General features: G+C 34.4%; 1 pseudogene; it reads left to right on the top strand.

Moving 5' to 3' along the window:
- Positions 1-858: 858 nt before the first annotated feature.
- On the top strand, positions 859-15,697 carry LOC111536092 (annotated as a pseudogene).
- Positions 15,698-16,945: the final 1,248 nt, after the last annotated feature.

Here is a 16,945-nt window from a genome sequence, read left to right as displayed (position 1 = left end):
TGTGCCATGTTGTTGTGCTGCACCCATTAACTAGTCATTTACATTAGGTATATCTCTTGATGCTATCCCTCCTCCCTCCCCCTACCCCACAACAGGCCCTGGTGTGTGATGTTCCCCTTCTGATTACTTTTTTATGGCATTTCCAGAACAGGCAAATTTAACAGAGACAGAAAGTGGATTTGTGGTTACCAGGGCTAAAAAAAGGAAGATTGGGTAGTGACTGTTACTGGGTATAGGGTTACGTTTTGGTGTGGGAAAAATACTCTGAGATTCGAAAGTAGTCATGGTTATGAACATGCCAAAAGCCACTAAATTGTACACTTTAAAATGATGAATTGTATAGTATGTAAATAATATCACAATTTATAGAAGGATTAGACAGGAGTAAATGGGGAATATGTACATATTCAGTAAGTTTGATCATTCTGGGACTGATATAGCAAAGAACTACAGCAATTCCAAGATAGGAGGTTATAGTCAGCTACAAAAATGTAAAAATAAAGGAATCAGTGGAGAAACAGAAATTGGAAAAAAAAGTTGTATAAAATCAGAGAATTTACATCTAACTGCACACCCACTAATCAAAATAGAGAATACTAGGGTTTTGAAAATTCAGATTGGCTGAAGTTTTGTTTACTCTGAAGTTCAGAGTGATCTAGACTTTCCAAAGTTCAGAGCCAGGCCTTTTAATGAAATGTCCTTGACCCTTCATATTGATAGTATCTATTAACAAAGGCTCACAGGAGATTGATATATTAATAAGATACAATATTCATGAAGCTTCCTCTGGATAAATTATATCACAAAATGCAATGTATTTTCTATAACACAAGTGATTCTGTGATCAGAAAACGGCTTATGTGTTTCAGTAAAGTGGCGCTCCAACGGACAAATGGAATGGGTAAAACTGCAGTAACTGGGTGGTATTTAGCACTTTGTTATCTTCTGGCTCGGCTCATACTTGGAGCAGCACTATTTAAAGGAATCAACTCCCCTGCCAAGGTAATTTGAAAAACATATTAGATAGTGATATAGCAGCTTTCCGATTTCATTGTAGTTCATTGTCAAGCATTATCAAAAGCATTTTTCTTTCTATAATGGAAGGATTCAAATATATGAAAAACTTTCTAAGCAGTCATCTTAAGCTGTAAGTAAATATATAGGATCTCGGTTTTTTGTTTGTTTGTTTGTTTGTTTGTTTTTTGTTGTTGTTGTTGTTTTGAGACGGAGTTTCACTCTTGTTGCCCAGGCTGGAGTGCAATGGCGCGGTTTCGGCTCACTGCAACATCTGTCTCTCAGGTTCAAGCAATTCTCCAGCCTCAGCCTCCCAAGTTGCTGGGATTACAGGCATGCGCCACCACGCCAGGCTAATTTTGTATTTTTAGTAGAGACAGGGTTTCTCCATGTTAGTCAGGCTGGTCTCAAACTCCCGACCTCAGGTGATCTCCCTGCCTTGGCCTCCCCAGGTGCTGGGATTACAGGCATGAGCCACTGCGCCCGGATCTGTCTTGCTAAATACAAAACAAACAAACAAAATAATAACTACTACTAGAGTTGCACAATTACTCAAAAATTGGACCCTTTTAGCTGATACAGCATTCTGAAGCTTGAGAGAATATTATAAAATTTCCTGTCATACCATGTAAAGAAGCATTTTGAATGGAATCATATATTGCAATGTTTGGTTTGGAAAATCTAGATCCTTGTTCTATAGAGTATGTGTGTGTACACACACTATGTGTTTATTCCCTTAAATATTGCCAATATGTACACAGAACATTTTCAGGAAAATGGCCTCTTTTGAAAAATATTCTGTTACATTTTCTCACTTAATTGTTTACTTTTATAAACTTTCAGGGAGAATAATGGTGATTTAAGAGAACAACATGAAATTTTCTCTGTGAATAGTTGCACAATACCCAGAAAAAAATGTCTATGCGTTTTTAACTAGTCAGTGGAAATTTCCATAAGGTGGAGGACAGGAATAACTGGAGATCTTATCTTTGTATTCTCAGTACAATATCCAGCACATTCAATTAATGTTAAGTTGTAATGAGACATGCTGTTACATCACAAAAATACTGTGAATATCACAAATCCAGTGAAAACTTCCTAAAATGTTTTAGTTGCACATTTTTTAACCCCTTGGTTTCCTTTTGATGTTAATATTGAAAGCATCCATTAAAGGCCATTTACCCAGGCAATTAATTTTTATTGGTCTCTGAATGACTTGTTTAAATCATCTCCTTGGTTGTATTATAAAACATATGGATCAAAGAAATCATCCACATTAAGGCAAAGCTGGTCTCAAAGGCAATCTGCTCATCTGGAACCATGTGTTATCTAGTACAGAAGCAGTGCACTTGTATGTATGCTATCAAACTCTCTTAATGGTAGCTGCAATAACAGTAACAAGTGTCCAGTATTCACTTCAATATGCTTTTCTGGGATTTAGATATCTACTAGAAAATATTTTCCTTCGTCTTGAAGGCTGAATATATACTAACCACTGCAGGGTTTAAAATCATTTCCCGCCTCACCTCAATGCAGTAATTTACTGAGAGAAGACATTCAGTCTCCTCAGAAATGTATGAGGAATTTTTTAGGAAAGCATTCAATTTAGATCCCAAGTTATCACTGCTGATGTATTATTTATTTACAACCTAAACCTAGGAAATGCTAATTAATACATCAAAGTGTTTTATAAATGTATCATTTGAGAGTTGTGAGAACACAAATAAGAAATTATGCTAACTTTGCTATATCATCAGACCCTATGAAATTCCAGTACTTTATTTAAATGATCTCAACTTGCTAATAATTTTACTTGTGAACAATTGTATGTCATGATTTAAAAAATAACATTAATTTTTGGTTACTTCTTTTGATGGGTGTTATGTTTACAGCTCTTTTCCCCATGTGGTCCTACTCATCTTGTTAGTACGATGTGCAACTCTGGAGGGTGCTTCAATAGGCATTTCATACTATATTGGAGCACGGTCAAACTTTACAGAACTTAGGGAAGCTGAGGTGAGTCTTATTTTGGATTTCAAATTATCTGAGGAGGTAAATCTTAAAAGCAAATGCCAAAAATCTTTGGTTCCATATGAATATCGTAATGTAGTAACTCTCAAAAAACATACAGCTAAATTCATTAGTTTCTATCTACTAGGATGTCTGATTTAGCTAATATTTAACATGCCATTAATTCTCTTTTGTTGATGGTGAGATAATTTTCAGAAATAGGATTTTAAAAGTCATTTTTATTCATTTAAACAGATTCTATTTGACCAACAAAATTTTGGGTTTATTAATCTGAAAAATAATATTGCATTCATAAATATCTGCAAGTTGATGACTAGGACTATGTGTTTTATTGGATAAACTCATAATAGCTTAGAGATTACTGTTGAAAGTTTAATGGTCTAATATACATTTTAATTTTCTTCAAAATTTAATATCCCCAAAATATTGTCAAGTTTTGCCTAGTGAATTGTGAAGTTAAAACATAAATATGACATGTATTAAGCATTCCATAACCAAAATTGTTACTTATACCAAAAGTCTAACATATGCCGTGAATAAGAATTAGGTTACACTCTTTTAACTTTACCTTTAGATAATGGCTGAGTGTATCACTGGTATGTAAAATCATTTACAATTTTACTGCAGAGAGTATTAACAGTAAGTGTACTACAGATAGTATGCTTCTATCAGTATGGCCTAGAATGCTTTCACTTTTTTATTAGTCACATCACATTCTTAGCACACATTAAGTTCTGTTCAAGTAAAAACCTATAATCTTATGTTAAAATCAAGAGACACTATGTTAATAGTATCTGCCATACTAGTAGTACTATTCAAAATGGATACTAGTTTTAGTTTGCTATAGTATTCTTCATGGAACTCATGCCAATTGCCAGCCATTGCTGTTTCCTTTTCTAAATACTTACAAGAGGATATGTAATTATTTCTTGTAAATTTTTTGGTAAGCAGTGCCAAGTGTATGAGATATTAGTTGCAGAAATCTGTCACTTATTTACAATTACCTTTCTGAAAATTGAAACGTCAATCATTGGTTTTTGGTTACACTTTCGTGCTCAATAATTTTCACTCGATGATTAATCACATAGCTTTAAATCATTTTAGATATATGGAATTTTATGATTATAGTCTTGGAGCTTAATATACTTTGATGTGTCCACAGGCCCTTTTAATTTGTTTCTTCATTTATCTTGGGCCTTACTCTTTTTATCTCTATTGGTTAATCTCTTCCCCATTTGAAGACCATTTTGGATGGTGAATAAGAAATAAAATGAAAGTTGGGATTCATCACCTTCTCTGTGTTAGGTTACTGAAGAAGATAAAATATGCTAATGCACTTGGAAATAGTAAACTATTTAATAAATATGAGCTAATATACAATTATTTCAATTATTTCTGTTACATTATACTACCTTGTTATAGTTGCAACATTGTGATATTTCTCTAAAACTCACGATTTGAGCATAGTTGAAAAGCACCTTTGATATTATTTTGGTGGATTTTAAAAGCCCAAGATATCCGGGTTTTGTACTTCCTTGAAACCACTCCGAAAAATTTATATGACGTTTTTTTATAGGCCTGTGTTTCGGTATCTCTAATACCTTAAAAAAATTAGAGTGAAACTTAAAGCTCCTTGTGAAACATACAATTTAATATTCTCACCCTCTGCTCTCCAACACAACACAAACCAAATCCTTTTTTGGGTTTGTTGGCAATAAGAATTGTTTTTCTTAGTTTTTTTTTTTTTTTTTAATTCCTCACAATCTATATTCTAAACAGAGAATTATAATCACGTGTCTTTCCTTTTCTTTGAATATCTGAAATCCATTGAGATCTCCAGGAGAGTAGAGAACCATACAAATTTATAGGTAGAGAGGGCTTCAGGAATGCAGAAATTACTTTTCTAACTACATCATTACAGTGATGAAACTAAAACCAAGATAGATTCAAATTGAGCTAAAAGTGTACAGCCAATTAATGCAATTTGAATTAGGATTTCCTAATCTCTAATGTAATAATATTGTATATGGATATGAGATTCATAGATAATGGAGATTAAAATTAAGTTTGGAATTTCTCTTCACTTTTGTTTGCAACCTAGGTACACATCATGATATGCAGTAGCATTCTTAAACAACACAGAACTGCCACGCCCACTTCCAGCTCCCCTGTCACACCCACTTCCAGCTCCCCTGTCACACAGGCACACATAATGTATCAAGTAAAAGAAGCTCAGAGACCAACCTGAGCATGCTGCTTATCTCTTAATATGGACAAGAGCCTAATAAAAAAGAGGGCATTTTATTTCTAATATGATTTTCTTAAATATAAATAAAATAGCCTTGATCTATCCCAAAACAGTTTTCTATGGAACTTGAAAACTGATTGTAAATTTTATGCGAAAAAGAAAAAGGTCAAAACCCCAAGGTGTATGTGATGTGAAAAGGACTTGTCCTACCAGATATGAAACAATATTTATAATACTGTACTAATTAAAATAGTGAGGTGTTAGCATAGGTATAGACATATAGGCCAGCGGAACAGGATAGTAATCTCAGAAATAGATTAAAAAAAAAAATGGAACTTGGTATGAGGCAGAGATGGCAATGCAGATCAATAGGAAAAGGGATAATCATTCAATTGATAGAATTGATATCTAATTGATTTAATCGATAATATCAATTATCCTTGAACAACTGTTCCACACCTACATATGGGGAATATAAAAGAATGTTTACAGCTCTATAATAGCAACATGGTGAATGACCTAAATGTCCATCAACAGGAGAAAGGATAAATTGTGACATATGCAGTTTGGCAACAAAGAATGATTAAAAGAACTATGTTTATTTAATATAAACAAATGAATTTGCTTACATTCTTTCATTTTAGAATCATAAAGTGGACATTTTATATAGTTCAATTTTCTGATGGATAAATCTCACAATACCAAATAGAAAATTGTACGTTGTATATGTTTACATGCATTAAGATAACTTTTCTATAAATTCCAAAACATTCAAACCTAAGTATAAAAAAGAACGAAGAAATGATCAACACAAAAGTCAGGATAGCAATTACCACTGGAGAGTGGTAGGGTGATGTAATCAGGAAAGGACAGTAATATTTTGTTTCTTAAGCTGAGTAGTGGGCATTTGGGTGTTCATTTCACTGTTATTTATAATATATTAATTTGCATATGTGAGATACTTATGCAAATAAGATATTGTGTATATGTTTTAAAATATTAAATTATTTTCTCTTATAGATTTGGGTAGATATTTCACTCCCTTTCAGTGGATTGGGGTGACTTAGTTGCTCTATTATATGACAATAAGTTCAAAAACAACTGCTTCTCTGATGCCATTGTAGTTTTTTTGACAAACTGTCTCACTAGTGTGTTTGCTGGATTTGCTATTTTTTCTATATTGCGCCAAATGGCTCATATATCTGGAAAGGAATTTTCTCAAGTTAGAAAATCAGGTATATAATACCATATATTATCAACTCTGATTAATTCAATGTATCTCACTTATGAAACTCTAATATAGTTTATAGATATTTACTTAAAATAGTCATAATTTAGAGTATTGCGTTTTCTTTCTCACTTTCTCTTTGTATTAGGGTTCTCCAGAGGGACAGAAGTAATAGCATATGTGTGTATATATATGTATAAATATATATGCATAAATATATAGATATGTATAAATATATATATAAAGGGGAGTTTATTAAATATTAATTTACATGATCACAAGGTCTCACAATAAGCTGTCTGCAAGCTTGAGGAACAAGGAGAGTCAGTCTGAGTCTCAGAACTGAAAAACGTGGAGTACAATGTTCGAGGGCAGAAAGCATCCAGCATGGGGGGAAAGATGTAGGCTGGGAGGCTAGGCCAGTCTCGCATTTTCAGGTTTTTCTATCTGCTTTACATTCTCTGGCAGCTGTTTAGATTGTGCCTACCAGATTAAGGGTGGGTCTGTCTTCCCCAGCCCACTGACTCAAATGTTAATCTCCTTTGTCAACACCCTCACAGACACACCCAGTATCAATACTTTGCATCCTTCAATCCAGTCAAGTTGACACTCAGTATCACCCATCACAGTCTTATATAATTTGGTTGCTTTAATAACATAATAATTCTTAGATTATCCATGTAAACAGGAGTATATTAGGAAAACATTGCTTAAGAAAATAGAATGTTTTCCCAGATTTTGTTTAGTCCTTAACATGAACCACTTACTGTACAACTACAAGGTTCAGACATCATGCTAAGCACTTCCCATACATTTATGAATACATATAAAATGTATATAAACATGGACAGAATAACATATATAATTCATGGTAACAATTGCCTCTAGAGAAAAATGTGAATTGTATTAGGAAGAGAAAGACAATATACAAATTCCTTACGTAAAATTACAGTATTGGGACTGAATATTTAAAACACATGAATACTGTAAAGGTAAGAGAGTCAAGTGACTTTGAGAGTCCAGCTTTAAAGAAAACAGTGAACTCCCTAACTTTAACAAACAAAACAACCAAATCCAATGTTTTTATAAAGGAAAGTGAAATAGTTGGTAAAGAATTTACGTCATAGATTGTGTTGCCAAATAAGATGAGATTTTTCTAATACTTTATTTTTTAAATGTTTAAATATTGGTAACTAATTTAAAATATCATACATTTTTGTATGTTTTGATTTGGCATTCATTGCCTATCCAGAAACTCTAGTGCAACTACCAGGTGGTCCATTTTAGATCATATTATTTTTTGCAAACTTTTAAATTTGGGTCTCGATTCTCAGTTTGCTTCCATTGGTAAGTAATATTTCCAGCGTTAACATATTACTCATATATTTCATTTGTGTTTTCTCTAATTGACAACATGCTTTTATTACCCATATTGCCCCCTAGCTGTTAATTTCAGGAAGACCTTTCTGAAAGATGTTTTAACTTAAATTTAAATACAGAAAAATACTTGACACTCAAAAGGAATACACATCAATATTTTATCATACTTCTTTCAGCTATTTTAAAAATAAATTGTGGCAGGTGAATTTGAAGTCCCCCGTCTTTCTCTCCCTGATACAATTCATATTTTTCTCTAGAGACAATTGTTACCATGGACTGTGCATGCTATTCTGTCCATGTTTATATACATTTTATATGTATTCAAAAATAGCATATACATTTTTAAATTTTCACATAAATGTGAAGTTTCATAGCATACATATTACTCTGAAAGTTTTTTGCATTAATTATGAATCCAGTTGATACATAGGTATATAGATCTAATTAAATCACAATCTCTTTGTTACCATAATAATGGGCATTTGAATAATTTAATTAAAAAAATTCCACACACTGCTGCAATGATCACACTTGCACATAGTTCTGTGCACATATAGGGATTTACCTAGGTTATATGACTAGGGAAATTCTGATTTCCCTAGTCATATAGGGAATTATGAAATTTTCATCCTACCACTCTCTCATATAAAACAATTTCATAGTTTACTCTGTTTATAGGATAAAATCCAGAGTTTTCTTGTTGACTTTTAAAGTCCTCGAAAATCTCAAACATCTTTTCTGATATTTTCATTCACACATCTTTCTACTCTTGGCCAGTTACCTATTTCATGGACACATTGATTTCTAAACCTAGAATCCTTTCTGTCGTCTTCACACCACTGATTCAAATATTTACCTTATTTAAAAATCCTATTAGAATTCTTCCTTTTAGACGATTTCAGCTCACAGAGGACTGTTACCTGACAATTACTATCAATGAAAAATCATATAAAGCAGACTGAAAACAACAAATAGAACTGCATTCAGTTTTCAGCAGAACCAAGTGATGACTGCCAAAAGAAATGACCCTATGGGTTTTTAAAAGCAAGAAGCAGGGCTCAGAGTCTCTACTCAACATCTATTTGTAAATTTGATTAATAGACGTGGGATTCTGTGACTAACAGCATTGGCAAATAAGTTGACATATAACATGTCATTTTTCCCCCTCTGAAGAAATGATCACAACAACAATTCAAGATTTATTTCCCAAAGTGATGAAGAAAATGATGGTTTCCATAACTCTGGGCTGCTGCTTGGTTTTGTTTCTCCTTAGTCTTGTCGGTGTGACTCAGGTATACTACAGCATTTTTTTTCATAGACAAATTATTAGTTGGAACATACTTTATAAACTAACGAAAGCAACGGAGTCTTAAGGGGTTGCTTAGTGACAAGTCCAGGTCTGACTTGGATCAAGGTTTTCTGGGTTTTAACCCATTTTTCTCCATTATTACTTTCCATAAATCTATTTTGCAGATGAGGAGGCTGAATAATGGACAGTTACCTCAGTTACAATAAGATTGCAGACTTTAAACACTACAGATACAGATACTACATTTCTTGGCAACCACTACAGAACACACAGACATTGCATACCGTTCTGATAATCAACTATTCGAAGTGCTTGTTTTTTTTTTTTTCCAGTGACTCCGTATAGATTGAAAGATTTTTGAGATATTTAAAGTCACATTTGGGTTTACATATGAAACATTCCTCTATACATTTTAGCAGAAGTGAAACTAAGGAGCATATGTCAAGATTAAATTAATAGATTCAATTGGAATACCTCAGCAATCATAAAAACAATTAAAATATACTTAGAAGTAATCAATATTTTTTTGGTAGGCTGGAATTTACTGGATTCATCTGACTGACCACTTCTGTGCTGGATGGGGCATTTTAATTGTAGCTATACTGGAACTAGCTGGAATCATCTGGATTTATGGTAAATAGTAACTATAAAATTATTTTCAAGTTTTATTAAAATAGTTTAGTTTGACTCATTTTCATTATGTTGACCTAATTATACTATTAATCTTTATACCATTATAATAGTAAAGTACGATATACTGGACAAAATATATTATGAAGAAAATGTAGTTACAGGTATATGCTTCATTGTTGTACTTCAGAAAAATGTTTAGACGCAGAAAGATAATTGATGCCACAATGGTTATTGGAAGAAAATATCAGCAAACATTCAATGAACTATTTGTCTTGTTTAGGAGGGAACAGATTCATTGAGGATACAGAAATGATGATTGGAGCAAAGAGGTGGATATTCTGGCTATGGTGGAGAGCTTGCTGGTTTGTCATTACTCCTATCCTTTTGATTATAAGTAATAATATACCATGACATTGGTATCAATAGTATATACATTCTAAGATAAACTTAGTAATTCACATTGAAGACAAAAGGCAAAGTAATTTTATAAGTGAATGATTTTCAAGTTTTGCAGTATTTATGGATGGTGCCTCTAAGTTGCTTCAATTAAAATGCCTTTGCAGTATTATTTTGAGACCATCAATTTAAACCTTTACCATTTGAGAACATATACAGGTTCATACAGACTTAAAAGTTATCAATAATTTAAAATTTATCAATAGAATAAATGAAAATAAATCATGAATTTTCTCATTCCCTAAAAAATATGTTGAGTCAACAATAATGTTCCTAACCATTCTGCCAGGCACAGAAAACACAGAGATACATAAGGCCTACATCCTGCCTTCAAGGAATTCACTTTCAATACACTAACTACTGAAAAACACCAGTCATATTTTAATTCACATTTTATCTCTTAATGAGGCAGGTATTTGGCATCTGAAAATAAAGAAACTGACCTGTGTCAATAGGGGAAATGGTTTATGTTAATAAATTCAACAATTAATACTATTTAGGAGCTGAGGTAAAGCAAAAGTTGTCTTACTTGAGAGACATAACATATAGACTTAAAATCTTCAAGTAATATTTTAGAACAGTAGATGGCTGAGCACCAAAATAAACACTACACTGGATGGAGAATGATTATGAACTAGATTTAATGATGGTGGGGTGGAGCAGAGTCAAAGCTTCATAGATCTGTTTTGGTTTTCATTGCCTTCATGCTTCAAAGGTTTTCCTAGAAAAGGCTATTAATTAATTCTATCCACAATTTGCATCAAATCTGAAGTGTCATATTTGTTTGCAGAGAGGATTACATTTCTTTAACATTATGAGGTCAGTTTCAAAAAGTGAGCAGTTTAGAAGTAGATTTGCTGAATTGAAATATTTGCATACTCCATATTTTTGCTAAATGACTTCGAAAATGCTGCTAAATATTTTTATTTGACAAGTCTCCATAATAAAATAAGCCCCCTTGTCAATTTAGAATGTCTAGCTGGACCTCTTAACAAGCTAATATTCAATGATTACATAGGTTTGACACCTGATTTTAATCGAAAATGCAAAAGTATTACATATGAAATGATTTACATTGTCATCTATTGTGTATTGAACTCCACTATCCCTCAGTTATTCTCTTATAGTTAGGTACATTTATAATACTTATAAAATACATTTAAATTTCTGTAATTAAATTAATGGAATGAAGCCATTGAATTTTTGATATGGTTTGGCTCTGTCTCCACCCAAATCTCATCTTGAATTGTACTCCCATAATCCCCATGTGTTGTGGGAGGGACCTAGTAGGAGATAATTCGAATCATGGGGGTGGTTTCCCCCATACTGTTCTTGTGGCAGTGAATAAGTCTCATGAGATATGATGGTTTTATCCGGGGTTTCCGCTTTTGTATCTTCCTCATTTCCTCTTGCCACTGCCATGTAAGAAGTGCCTTTCACCTCCTGCCATGATTCTGAATTCTCCCCAGCCATGTGGAACTGTAAGTCCAATTAAACCTCATTTTCATCTCAGTCTCACGTATGTCTTTATCCTCAGTGTGAAAATGGACTAATACAGTAAATTGGTATCAGTAGAGTGGGGCGTTGCTGAAATGATACCTGAAAATGTGGAAATGACTTTAGATCTGAGTATCAGGCAGAGGGCTCAGAAGAAGACAGGAAAATGTGGGAAAGTTTGAAACCTCCTAGAGAGATGTTGAATGGCTTTGAAAAAAAATGTTGATAGTAATATAAACAATAGGGTCCAGGCTGAGGTGGTCTCAGATGTTGATGAGGAACTTGTTGGGAACTGAAGCAAAGGTGGCTCTTGGTATGTTTTAGCAAAGAGACTGGCAGCATTTTGCCTCTGCCCTAGAAATGTGTGGAACTTTGAACTTGAGAGAGATGATTTAGGGTATCTGGTGGAAGAAACTTGTAAGCAGCAAAGCATTCAAAAGGCGATTTGGGTACTGTTAAAAGCATTCCATTTTAAAACAGAAACAGCATAAAAGTTAAGAAAATTTGAAACCTGACGATGCAGTAGAAAATAAAAACCCATTTCAAGCTGGCTGCAGAAATTTGCATAAGTAACAAAGAGCCAAATGTTAATCTGCAAGAAAACTGGGAAAATGTCTCCAGGGTATGTCATAAGTCTTCATGGCAGCCCCTCCCATCACAGACCCGGAAGCCTAAGGGAAAAAAAAATGGTTTCATGGGCCGGGCCCAGGGTCCCATGCTGTGTACGGCCTTGGACCTTGGTGTCCTGTGTCCCAGCCGCTCCAGCCATTGCTAAAATGGGCCAAGGTACACCTCAGCCCATGGTTTCAGAGGGTGCAAGCCTCAATCCTTGGCAGCTTCCATATGGTGTTGAGCCTGTGGGTACGGAGAAGTCAAGAATTGAGGTTTCGGAACCCCCACCTAGATTTCAGAAGTATGGAAACTCCTGCAAGCCCAGGCAAAAGTTTGCTGCAAGGTTGGGGCCTTCATGAGAACCTCTGCTAGGGCAGTATGGTAGGGGAATATGGGGTTGAAGCCCCCATACAGAGTCCCTACTGGGGCACTACCTAATGGAGGTGTGAGAAGAGGGCCACAGTCCTCCAGATCCCAGAATGGTAGATCCACCGACAACTTGCACCGTGTGCCTGAAAAAGCCACAGACACTCAATGCCAGCCTGTGAAAGCAGCCAGGAAGGGGGCTATACCCTACAAAGCCACAGGGTCAGAGCTGCCCAAGACTATGGGAACCTATCTCTCGCATCAGCATGACCTGGATGTGAGACATGGGGTTAAAGGAGAATATTTTAGAGCTTTAGAATTTGACTGCCCCGCTGGATTTGGGACTTGCATGGGCCCTGTAACCCCCTTGTTTTGGCCAATTTCTCCCATTTGGAATGGCTGTATTTGCCCAATAACTGTACCCCCACTGTATCTAGGAAGTAACTAGCTTGCTTTTGATTTTACAGACTCAGAGGCGGAAGGGATTTGCCTTGTCTTAGATGAGACTTTGGACTGTGGTCTTTTGGGTTAATGCTCAAATGAGTTAAGACTTCGGGGGAATGTTGGGGAGGCATGATTGGTTCTGAAATGTGAGGACACGAGATTTGGAGGGGACGGGGGGGAATGATATTGTTTGCTTCTTTGTCCCCACCCAAGTCTCATCTTGAATTGTACGCCTATAATTCCCACATGTTGTGGGAGGGAACCGGTAGGAGATCATTTGAATCAGGGATGCAGTTTCCCCCATACTGTTCTTGTGGTAGTGAATAAGTCTGCGAGATCTGATGGTTTTATCAGGGGTTTCCGCTTTTGTATGTTCCTCATTTTCTCTTGCTACTGCCATGTAAGAAGTGCCTTTCACGTCCTGTCATGATTCTGAGGCCGCCCCAGTCATATGCAACTCTAAGTTCAATTAAACCTCTTTTCTTCCCAGTCTCGAGTATGTCTTTATCAGAAGCATGAAAATGGTTAATACAATTTTAAAATTAAACTGATAGATCTACTTAAAAAGATTATTACACTGTATTGTTTTCTCATTGATTTTAGTAAAACAAAAACAGCTAAATAGTGTGTGTAAATGCATGTGTGTTTTTGATGTGCTAAAAGGGGAGCTTTGTGCAGTGGGAGAGAATAGAAGCAGTTCCTAAGCAAGGAGAAAAGTGTGCCCATTAAAATGTACTTCACATTCTCATTGCATTAATCTATATACTGGTTAGCTTATGGCATAAACTAAAATCACACTATTATAAATCAAAGAGAAATGCTCAATAACATTTTAGATATTGTTTTACTTTTTATCTGATATATGGTCTAGTATTTTCTTGAAATATATGTTGAACAAGTATTTGGATTTATAAATATATGACAGTATTTTGGAAAAATTTATTCCATGTAAAAAAAGTTATTTATTTAGGTTCTTTTCATAGTTATCTTCTGGCTTGTTACTAGATTATCTCAACTGCTTGAATGTATTTTCATATTAATTATTTTTGATAAATCACATCTAAAGAACAGAATCAAATTGCTAATCATTAGTGCAATAAAGTCGAATCTTTAGTTTTGTCTTTGCATATTTCACTTTTACAGGCAATATTTATCTGGTAACTAATGCAATTCCATAGACCTGATTATGGCGCAATTCCATACCCTGACTGGGGAGTTGCTCTAGGCTGGTGTATAATAATTTTCTGCATTATTTGGATTCCAATTATGGCTATCATAAAAATAATTCAGGCTAAAGAAAACATCTTTCAAGTGAGTGCATTAATTTTTTTTATATTTTATACAAATTACTTATGATTAAAGTGAAGATTACTCACATGATGTCATATGAGAACATATAAGATGCAATTAATTACTCCTACTTCTTGGCTACTTCTATACCTGACAACCATCTGTTACTAGTGTATAACATGGTATTATATTATTTATATATTTGCTGTGTTTCTCTATACTAGATTATAAGCTCCTTGTGGGAGAAGTCTGGTCTTACTTGTTGCTGTATACATGGGCCTTGCTACAGTGCTTAGCATATGACAGCTATGACATCTATACCTGTGCTGAGTTGTCCCTTTAGATGTCATAAAGCAAATGACCTGTTTGGTTTATATCCATAGTCACTACTTTTGAAACCGTATCTGGTTATAATATACATTTTGATAGTGTTTTTATACTGGAATAAGCCTGGTAAATGTCTGGAACTCAATCTAGACCCTGAGTCACCTTTCTTCCATGCAGGCCTAAGGGGATAAAGTTTCTTATGATATCTCAGTAGGACAATGACAACGTAGGCTCAGGAGTCTTAGATTTAAATAAATTAGCAAGTCCATACAACAATGGATCCAATTCAATGGTTTGATCCTGGAACTTTTTTCCTTTGTTCTTGAAACATATCCCCGGTACACACTGATTTAGATCCTTACCTCACACTCATCCTAAGGCCAGGATGGAAATGTCTGAGAATTCAGTGAAGGTACAGAGTAGACACACTGTTACTCTAATGGGTTCACATACCTTGTTTTGAATTCATTTACACACTCAGTTATTTTGGTTTAGTAGTTAATATAGTTCTATTAACAACTAGTTACATTTGACTATACTTTTATCTTGGTAAACTGCATTATTAAGAATTTAGATGATCGTTTTTTACCTTTCTACGATTCTTATTTTTGTTAGTAAAGAAAAAAAATTTAAATGAAAGTACAGTTCAATATTTACTTGTTCACAGATCATGGCACTTAAATTTTAAGACAATATTTTTTTTTTTTCATTTCAGTGCCTTGTAAGTTGCTGCAGACCAGCTTCTAACTGGATTCCACACCTGGAACAACATTGTGGGGAGAGATATAAAGGCATGATATATCCCCCAAAAAAGACTGACAGTCAAATACCTACTGTTAGTGGCAGCAGAAAACCAGAATGAGATCTCATTGACAAAATATATGATTGTATAATGCAATTTTTTTTTAAGAATAGAGGGAAACGTTTTTATTTGTATGTTAACTGAGTAGGGAAATGTACATACTATTTTCATGATAGTGTGATTTTTCTCACATTTCAACAGGAATGCAGTATAAAAATGTGAATTTCTGGCCGGGCGCGGTGGCTCAAGCCTGTAATCCCAGCACTTTGGGAGGCCGAGGCGGGTGGATCACGAGGTCAGGAGATCGAGACCACCCTGGCTAACATGGTGAAACCCCGTCTCTACTAAAAAAATACAAAAAACTAGCCGGGCGAGGTGGCGGCGCCTGTAGTCCCAGCTACTCGGGAGGCTGAGGCAGGAGAATGGCGTGAACCCAGGAGGCAGAGCTTGCAGTGAGCTGAGATCTGGCCACTGTACTCCAGCCTGGGCGACAGAGCGAGACTCCGTCTCAAAAAAAAAAAAAAAAATGTGAATTTCTTAATGCTTAGCCATGTGATTATATTTCTTTTCAGATTATCTATCTGAAAAACACACACATACATACATAACTGTCTCTATATCATAATTATATTTTTGTAAATATTATAATGCTTTTCTAATACATTGAAGGCTTTGTGGGGCTAATTGCTTTGAAATATTTACATTTTCCATTATACAAGTTTTAAAATATTATTTACTTGTATTTTCTTAATATAAAATATTTCTTTTCCACAAGTCTGTGGGGAATATAAATCAATACATTTTTTTAAAAAAGCATTAAAACTGAAGGCCTCACTTAATTAGAAATGTCATAAATATATGCAAAAATGGACTATGTATAAGAGGACTGTAGTTTAATATTTTTATCCAAATATGTTTAAAAACTTCAAGCGTTTGTTACAGTTCATGTTTTCTGTGTGAAACTTATAGTTAATGTTCTTTATAAAAAGGGACATAAGAGAAAAGTAAGGATTCTATGGCCAGTAAGTAAGAAATCTAGAAAATGAAATATTGAGTACTTCCTTTCCCATATACAATCTTACTTCCTTGGGTCATTCGGGACAAAACTAGCACCCATTTAATTTCTATTGTGTTTCACAAAATTAAGAGTTGTTCATTATACCGTCTGAAATACATGTTTAATTTCAAATAGCATATGGACTGAGATATTAATGAGAAAATGGCTTTAATCAAATCTAGCATTTTATGACTGTGCTACCCAACTGCTAGAGTGACTTTTGTCTTACATGAGTAAGTTATTACTTACAG

Source organism: Piliocolobus tephrosceles, chromosome 12, assembly GCF_002776525.5.
Source record: "Piliocolobus tephrosceles isolate RC106 chromosome 12, ASM277652v3, whole genome shotgun sequence".
NCBI classification, from domain to species: domain Eukaryota; kingdom Metazoa; phylum Chordata; class Mammalia; order Primates; family Cercopithecidae; genus Piliocolobus; species Piliocolobus tephrosceles.
The sequence above is the reverse complement of the archived record's forward strand: the minus strand, read 5'-3'. Positions and strand labels throughout refer to the sequence as shown.